Source organism: Scyliorhinus canicula, chromosome 27, assembly GCF_902713615.1.
Source record: "Scyliorhinus canicula chromosome 27, sScyCan1.1, whole genome shotgun sequence".
Taxonomy (NCBI): Eukaryota; Metazoa; Chordata; class Chondrichthyes; order Carcharhiniformes; family Scyliorhinidae; genus Scyliorhinus; species Scyliorhinus canicula.
Window position 1 is genome coordinate 15,278,593 of NC_052172.1, and position 9,308 is coordinate 15,287,900.

At 50.0% G+C, this 9,308-nt stretch overlaps 1 protein-coding gene across 4 annotated transcripts in view; it reads right to left on the reverse strand.

Annotated features, from left to right (window-relative positions):
* Nucleotides 1-9,308, reverse strand: part of npas1 (neuronal PAS domain protein 1) — a 402,370-nt gene that overhangs the window by 170,311 nt on the left and 222,751 nt on the right. The gene's annotated exons all lie outside the window — the stretch shown is intronic.

Consider the following 9,308-nt stretch of genomic DNA (forward strand, 5'->3'; position numbering starts at 1 on the left):
TGGAGGCGAAGGATCACTAAAATTGTCCCTGGGAACGAGGGGGGTTGCTCTAGGATGACAACCGTGAAGGAAGCAGTGGCGTAGTGGTATTGGCACCGGGCTAGTAATGCAGAGACCCAGCGTAATGCTCCGGGGACTCAGGTTTGATTCCCACCACACCAGATGGTGAAATTTGAAATCAATAAAAATCTGGGATTAAAAGTCCCAAGATGACCATGAAACCATTGTCGATTGTTGGAAAAACCCATCTGGTTCGCTAATGTCCCCTTTAGCGAAGGAAATCTGCCGTCCTTACCCGGTATGGCCTACATGTGACTCCAGACCCCACAGCAAATGTGGTTGATTCTTAACTGCCCCCCCCCCCCCCCCCCCCCCCCTCTGAAATGTCAATCATCAAAGGATGGAATGCATCTAATTGGCTTTACGTGATGCCGGAAGGTTGTCCATGCCACACACACACATTCACACACACACACACACATTCACACACACACACATACACACACACACACTCACACACATACACACACACACACACACACATTCACACATACATACACACATACACACACACTCACACACACACACACATTCACACACACACACACATTCACACACATTCACACACACACATTCACACACACACACATTCACACACACTCACACATTCACACACATACACACACACATACACACACACACACACATTCACACACACACACATTCACACACACACACATTCACACACACACACATTCACACACACATTCACACACATTCACACACACACACACACACATTCACACACACATACATTCACACACACATACATTCACACACACATTCGTTCACACACACATACATTCACACACATACATTCACACACACATACATTCACACACACACACATTCACACACACATACATTCACACATTCACACACACACATTCACACACACACACATTCACACACACACATACATTCTCACACACATTCACACACACACATACATTCACATACATGCACACACACATACATTCACATACATTCTCACACACATTCACACACACACATACATTCACACACACATACATTCACACACACACATTCACACACACATACATTCACACACGCACATACATTCACACACGCACATACACACACACAAACACATTCATACATACACATACATTCACACACACATACATTCACACACACACATACATTCACACACACACTTACATATTTACACACACACACACATACATTCACACACATACACTCACACACACAAATTCACACACACCTTCCCCTGCATTTCCCATTTCGAGTGAAACACAGCGTCTATGTCACAGGCACTGTGCCACTCCCAATGGTGCCCACGGAAACTGCTGGCTCAGTATCCTCCAGACCCAACTGATTCACTAACCTCCCCCCCCCCCCCCCCCCCCCCCTCCTCCTTAGGGAAAGAAATCAGCCGTCCTTCCCCAGCCTGGCCTACAGGTGGTCCCAATCCACGACAAAATGGTTGACTTAACCAACCCACTGAAACGGCCTGGCAAGGCATTCGGGCAACAACCGACGGCCTTGCCAACGGCGCCCACATCCCGTGAATGAACTAAAAGAAAAACAACTCTGTTATACAGGGTTCGGACTCCGAGGCAATGCCCCCCATAGTCGAATAGCTACCCGACAGGCACCGCCTGTGATGATTCACTGAAAGCCTGTTGACTGTTCCCTGCCCCCCCCCCCTCCTCCTCCACACCGCCCCCCCCCCCCCCCCCCCTCCCAACAAAGCCCCACGGGGCTGAAGGCGAACATCACACGCGAAGGAGGCATTAATAGGTAGGGGAGACAATCAGAATGGCTAATATTACACGCTGCAGCTTGCTCTGCCTGTAATGAGCGCCGCAGCTCTGCAACGTGACTCCAGGCCCCTGCACAGAACGTGCTGAGAAAGCTTGAGGAGCGAGCGGCGCTTAAATATTCTCAACAACTAACTAAACAAACAAACATCATGTATCCCGGTCACGCTCCGGTGATTGATTGAGTGACAGGTCTCAGTGGAAACAGCGGCGGAAAAAAAAAAATAGACCCTGGTTTCATCACTGAGCCTAACCGAATCAACAGAACATTGAGCTGATTTCACTTCAGCTCGGTGCTGGGAATTTCTTATTTCAATCTCTCAACCCATTTGTTCAGATTATAGGCAGAGAAAGTCCTTCCATTTCCATTCCCCCACCTCTCCAACTACTCGAACCCTGTAGCTTGCTCCAGCCCTCTGAGCTCCTCCAATTCTGGCCTCTCGGGCATCCCCCCCCCTACTCCATGATCTTAATCCCGCCCCCCCCCAGCCCCTCCATCAGCACCCCATTCCCAACAACAACTTGCATTTTTATAACTCTGGTAACGTAGTATAACGTAGACCCTTCCGGAATGTTCTCTGTTCTCATTATCCAGTGGCACAATGGTTAGCATTGCTGCCCACGGCGCTGAGGACCCGGGTTCGAATCCCGGCCCTGGGTCACTGTCTGTGTGGAGTTTGCACATTCTCCCCGTGTTTGCGTGGGTTTCACCCCCACAACCCAAAAATGTGCAGGTTAGGTGGATTGGTCATGCTAAATTGCCCCTTAATTGGAAAAAATAATTGGGTAATCTAAATTAAAAAAATAAAAAATTATCCGGTGGTGGACAGGGATCAAGGAAGAATATAAAAAGCGCACAGCAAGCTCCCACAAACGGTGGTGAGATCACGACCAGGAAGTGCCTTTTGTGGCGATGTTTCTTTCCGATATTGATCTAGAAATTCGATATAACTCTTGGGGCGAAAGGGACCAAGCAGGGCCGGTTTTAAGCCTATTTGACCAATTTCATCAAATTGGGCCCCGCACCTTAAGGGGGCCCCGCGCCAGCGGCGACAGAGTTACCGTTTGAAGCCTTTTCTGTATTCTAAGAGGAACTATAGGGTAGTTTTACTTTTGGGGAACGCACCGCATTACCGTCGACAAATCCTTCAGCCCTGCGCCGCCAAATCCTTCCGCCCGGGTAAGTAAGTTTCAAAATTTTAGTATATCAAGCATTTTTTTTTTTTTTTTTTATAAATTTAGATTACCCAATTATTTTTTTCCAATTAAGGGGCAATTTAGCGTGGCCAATCCACCTACTCTGCACATTTTTGGGTTGTGGGGGCGAAACCCACGCAGACACGGGGAGAATGTGCAAACTCCACACGGACAGTGACCCAGAGTCAGGATCGAACCTGGGACCTCAGCGCCGTGAGGCGGTTGTGCTAACCACTAGGCCACCGTGCTGCCCGTATATCAAGCATTTAATGTTTTTTTTTGGTTAAAGACGAGCATACTACACGAAATATAAACATACATAAATTTTGACTTTTGTAGAGTAGGGGCCCCGCCATCATAGAACATAGAACAGTACAGCACAGAACAGGCCCTTCGGCCCTCAATGTTGTGCCGAGCCATGATCACCCTACTCAAACCCACGTATCCACCCTATACCCGTAACCCAACAACCCCCCCCCCCTAACCTTACTTTTATTAGGACACTACGGGCAATTTAGCATGGCCAATCCACCTAACCCGCACATCTTTGGACTGTGGGAGGAAACCGGAGCACCCGGAGGAAACCCACGCACACAGGGGGGAGGACGTGCAGACTCCACACAGACAGTGACCCAGCCGGGAATCGAACCTGGGACCCTGGAGCTGTGAAGCATTCATGCTAACCACCATGCTACCCTGCTGCCCCAACTTTTCTAATTGGGCCCGCAATTCCTAGCACCGGCCCTGGGACCAAGGGGTATGGGGGGGAAGGCAAGATCAGGGTATTGAACTTGATCAACTATTGATTATTTGGAATATGGTGTCCAATTCTGGTCACCGCACTACCGGAAGGACGTGGAGGCTTTGGAGAGAGAGTACAGAAGAGGTTTACCAGGATGTTGCCTGGCATGGAGGGTATTAGCTATGAGGAGAGATTGAACAAACCGGGATTGTTCTCCCGATAGAGACGGAGGTTGAGGGGCGACCTGATAGACGTTTATAAAATTATGAGGGGTATAGTTAGGGTGATCAGCTGAAGGCTTTTTCCCAGGGCGGTAATTACAATTACAAGGGGGGGGGGATAGGTTCAGTGGAGATGTGCGAGGGAAGTTTTTTTACACAGGGGGTGGCCTGGAATGCACTGCCAAGTGAGGTGGTTGAGGCAGATATGTTAGCGACCTTTAAGACTTCTCTGGATAGGCACATGAATGGACGGGGTGTGGAAGGATACAGGTCTAGATAGAGCACGTGATCGGCGCAGGCTTGGAGGGCCGAAGGGCCTGTTCCTGTGCTGTATTGTTTATTGCTCTTCACCTTTCGCTGCTCTGGAATTGCCTCCCTGAATCTTTCCATCTGTAAGACAGAGGAACACAGGAGTAGGAGGGGGCCATTCAGCCCAACGAACCTGCTCCACCATTCAATCGGGCAGCACGGTAGCACAGTGGTTAGCACTGACGCTTGACAGCGCCAGGATCCCAGGTTCGATTCCCAGCTTGGGTCACTGTCTGTGCGGAGTCTGCACGTTCTCCCCGTGTTTTCGTGGGTTTCCTCCGGATGCTCCGGTTTCCTCCCACAAGTCCCGAAAGACGTGCTTGTTTGGTGAATTGGACATTCTGAATTCTCCCTCAGTGTAACCAAACAGGTGCTGGAATGTGGCGATGGGGAGGTTTTCACAGTAACTTCCTTGCAGTATTAATGTAAGCTTACTTGTGATGCTAATAAAGATTATTATTATGATATGACCTTGGTGGACGTTCATATCGACTTCTTTGTCCCCACATGTGGTGAATGAGATTCACACGGTGTTATAAGTTACCAATGTCACTCTGTTCCCATTGTATATATGTACCGATATTGTAAGTGCTGTTGCACTACCTGACCACCAGGGGGAGTAGCTCTGGGAGTACTCGAGAGTTTGTACTGGGCTCCTCCCTTGGCTCCGCCCAGAATTCCTCCCCCTGGAGCTGCTGTATAAAGATCCGTGCCACAGAGCCAGCCAGCCAGTTCATCGAAAGTTCAACGGCTAACAGGCTGGCTCTGTTGTACGTATATTAAACCGCTATTCTAATCCTACAAGCACGTGTCCGTAGAATTGATGGTTCCATCACCAGACAATTACCATATCCCATTACATCCTTGGCATTTGGAAATTCCCTTTCAGGTCACTCATCATCCTGACTATGGGACCGATACTTAGCCCGCATTTGTCGTCAGAGAGGACGGACACCCAGGCGGATTATCCGGAGAGAATCAGGAAGCACGTTCCTCTCCGGAGGGATTGTTCTTCCCGATTTTCCCGGCCTCCTCGCCGGCGATGCCATGAGGCCCACAAAGGGTGAGAACCTCATCTTAATAAATGTCAATAAATCTAAACATCATTAGAAAGCCCACACATCGCTGGTGGGGGTGGGGGAGCCCCTGATGCCTCTTTGGTTGGGGGGGGGGGGGGGGGCGGGGGTCCATCCTTGTGCTGATTGGGCCCCAGGTCCCTGTGGAGCCAGCTCGACCAGGCCCCGCCCGAGTGGTGGCACCAACCCCAACCGCCTCATTTCTTTTTCCTCAGAAAGAATCACAGATTAAGACAGCGAAAGAAGAGGCCCTTCGGCCCATCGAGTCTGTACCGACGCATGAAAAACACCTGACCTGTCTACCTAATCCCATTGGCCAGCACTTGGCCCATAGCCTTGAATATTCCAGATCTGGAGAGTAAACGGCCTGTGCGGGTGGAGAGCTTGTCAATGACTTGGCACTTTGAAAAAATATGGTAAGATCCCACCCTAATCTCTGTTCCGTCGCTGTCGCTGAGTCAAAATCCTGGAAGCCCCTCCCTAACAGCACAGTGGGTGCACCTACACCACAGGGACTGCAGCGGGTCAAGAAGGCGGCTCACCACCAGCTACTCAAGGGGCAATTAAGGATGGGTAACAAATGCTGAGCTCGGCCAGCGACGCCCACATCCCGTCAATGAATTTTTTAAAGATTAGAAATCTGCCAAATCTCTGCTTTAAACAGACGGACCTTCCTTAAAACCTACCTCAGTTGGGCAGCACGGTGGCGCAGTGGGTTAGCACTGCTGCCTCACGGCGCCGAGGTCCCAGGTTCGATCCCGGCTCTGGGTCACCGTCCGTGCGGAGTTTGCACATTCTCCCCCCCGTGTCTGCGTGGGTTTCGCCCCCACAACCCAAAGATGTGCAGGGTAGGTGGATTGGCCATGCTAAATTGCCCCTTAAGTGGAAAAAATGAATTGGGTACTCTAAATAAAAAATTTTTTAAAAACCTACCTCAGTGACCTTGTCATTGGTCACCTGTCCTAAAGCCCCCTCACTTGGTTGGATGTGAAATATTGACCGATAATACAAGAATCTTGACATGTTTCACAAGGCAGCACGGTAGCATGGTGGTTAGCATAAATGCTTCACAGCTCCAGGGTCCCAGGTTCGATTCCCGGCTGGGTCACTGTCTGTGTGGAGTCTGCACATCCTCCCCGTGTGTGCGTGGGTTTCCTCCGGGTGCTCCGGTTTCCTCCCACAGTCCAAAGATGTGCAGGTTAGGTGGATTGGCCATGCTAAATTGCCCGTAGTGTCCTAATAAAAGTAAGGTTAAGGGGGGGGGGGGGGGGGTTGTTGGGTTACGGGTATAAGGTGGATACGTGGGTTTGAGTAGGGTGATCATGGCTCGGCACAACATTGAGGGCCGAAGGGCCTGTTCTGTGCTGTACTGTTCTATGTAAGGTGGGGAACAATTGCAAGCTATTGTTGCTGCAAATCTTTCAAAATATTTTGACATTTGAACAAAAATATTAGGACTCACTATGAGTCGTCTTCGGGGGGGGGGTTAATAAGAATCATATGTTTGGTCTTTATATTTACATTATAAATTGCTCCGTCCATATTTGGAAACTGGGATACTGTAATCTGTCATCCTGCCAGTGGGGGTGCTACAGTGTCTGCCAATTTTCATTATTCTTTCATGGGATGTGGGCGCTGCTGTTCAAGGCCCGCATTTGTTGCCCATCTCTAATTGCCCTTGAATTGAGTGCAGAGGGCAGTCAAGAGTCACATATTATGAGAGCGCCCCCATGGAGGAGGTTAGGCATAAGTGGGAGAAGCAGGGAGGAGCGCTGGGGGCTGCATTGTGGAGGGAAGGTTTAGACCATAAGACCTACAAGCTGAATTAGGCCACTCGGCCCATCGAGTCTACTCCGCCATTCAATCATGGCTGATATGTTTCTCATTCCCATTCTCCTGCCTTCTCCCCATAACCCCCGATCCCCTTGTTAATCAAGATCCTATCTATCTCTGTCTTAAAGACACTCAGTGATTTGGCCTCCACAGCCTTCTGCGGCAAAGAGTTCCACAGATTCACCACCCTCTGGCTGAAGAAATTTCTCCTCATCTCAGTTTGAAAGGATCGTCCTTTCAGTCTGAGATTGTGCCCTCGGGTTCTAATCTCTCCTACTAGTGGAAACATCCTCTCCACGTCCACTCTATCCGGGCCTCTCAGTATCCTGCACGTTTTAATGAGATTCCGCCCCTCATCCTTATAAACTCCAACGAGTACAGGCCCAGAGTCCTCAACCGACAAGCTCTTCATTCCGGGAATCCTTTTTGTGAACCTCCTCTGGACCCTTTCCAAGGCCAGAACGTCCTTCCTTAGATACGGGGCCCAAAACTGCTCACAGTACTCCAAATGGGGTCTGACCAGAGCCTGATACAGCCTCAGAGGTACATCCCTGCTCTTGTATTCGAGCCCTCTCAACATGAATGCCAACATTGCATTTGCCTTCCTAACTGCTGACTGAAGCTGCACATTAACCTTAAGAGAATTGTGAACAAGGACTCCCAAGTCCCTTTGTGCTTCTGATTTCCTAAGCCTTTTTCCATTTAGAAAATAGTCTATACTTCCATTCTTCCTACTGAAGTGCATAACCACACATTTCCACTTTTATTCCATCTGCCACTTCTTTGCCCATTCTCCCAACTTGTCCAAGTCCTTCTGTCGCCTCCCTGCTTCCTCAATACTACCTGTCCCTCTGCAGATCTTTGTATCCTCTGCAAACTTAAAAAAAAATAAATTTAGAGTACCCAATTATTTTTTCTAATTAAGGGGCAATTTAGCGTGGCCAATCCACCTACTCTGCACATTTTTTTTTGAGTTGTGGGGGCGAAACCCACGCAGACACGGGGAGAATGTACAAACTCCACACGGACAGTGACCCAGAGCCGGGATCGAACCTGGGACCTCGGCGCCGTGAGGCAGCTGTGCTAACCACTAGGCCACCGTGCTGCCCCCCTCTGCAAACTTAGCAACAATCATTAATGTAAATTGTGAATAGTTGTGGTCCCAACACCGACCCCTGAGGCACACCACTAGTCACCGGCTGCCATCCGGAAAAAGACCCCTTTATCCTATCGGACCACCCTCACATCGCAGAAAGCCATAATGTGTGGGGTGAAGTAAGTACGGTTGCCATAGTCCCAGATGACCATAGGCCACTTTCCCCTTTGAATGGGGACAGCTTGGTGGTTTAACCCGGGGATCACCACACTTCCCTCAGGCGAGGGGCAAGGTTGGGAAGGAGGGGCCTTCACGAGTAACCTCAGCCAGTGCGGGAAGCGGGAATCGAACCCACACTGCTGCCCTCGATCTGCATCACGAACCAGCCGCCCAGCCAACTGAGCTAAACCGATCTCCAGTGGGGCAACCCTGGTTTCAGGGAGGTTGGTTTTCATCAGGAATTGGAAAGGAGCTTCCCGAGGTTTATCCTGAAAATTGGCCGAAGGCCTCTACTGCCTCCCTCTGGAGTTTGGTCCACTTGCGGCCAACATGGACCAACACAAGGTCAAAATGTCATGTGAACAAATGGAACAGCAAGCTCCCACAAACAAATGCCCAGTGCGGTTGTGGGCACCGCATGCAGAGCACAGGAAGATTCCAGCCCCCTGCTGCTCCTAGCTGCAACGGTGCTGGGCCCCACCCGCAGCCCGGTCGCACGGCACTGGCCAGGATGCCGACCGGGATCTTCCTGTGCTCTGCGTGTGGTGCCCAGTGCCATGCTGGGCGAGAGGAAAAATTCGCTCAGCAAAAGGTCCAGGGTCACTGTCCGTGTGGAGTTTGCACATTCTCCGCGTGTCTGCGTGGGTTTCACCCCCACAACCCAAAGATGTGCAGGGTAGGTGGATTGGCCACACTAAATTGCCCCTTAATTGGAAAAAAAAAATAATTGGGTACTCTAAATTTATAAAA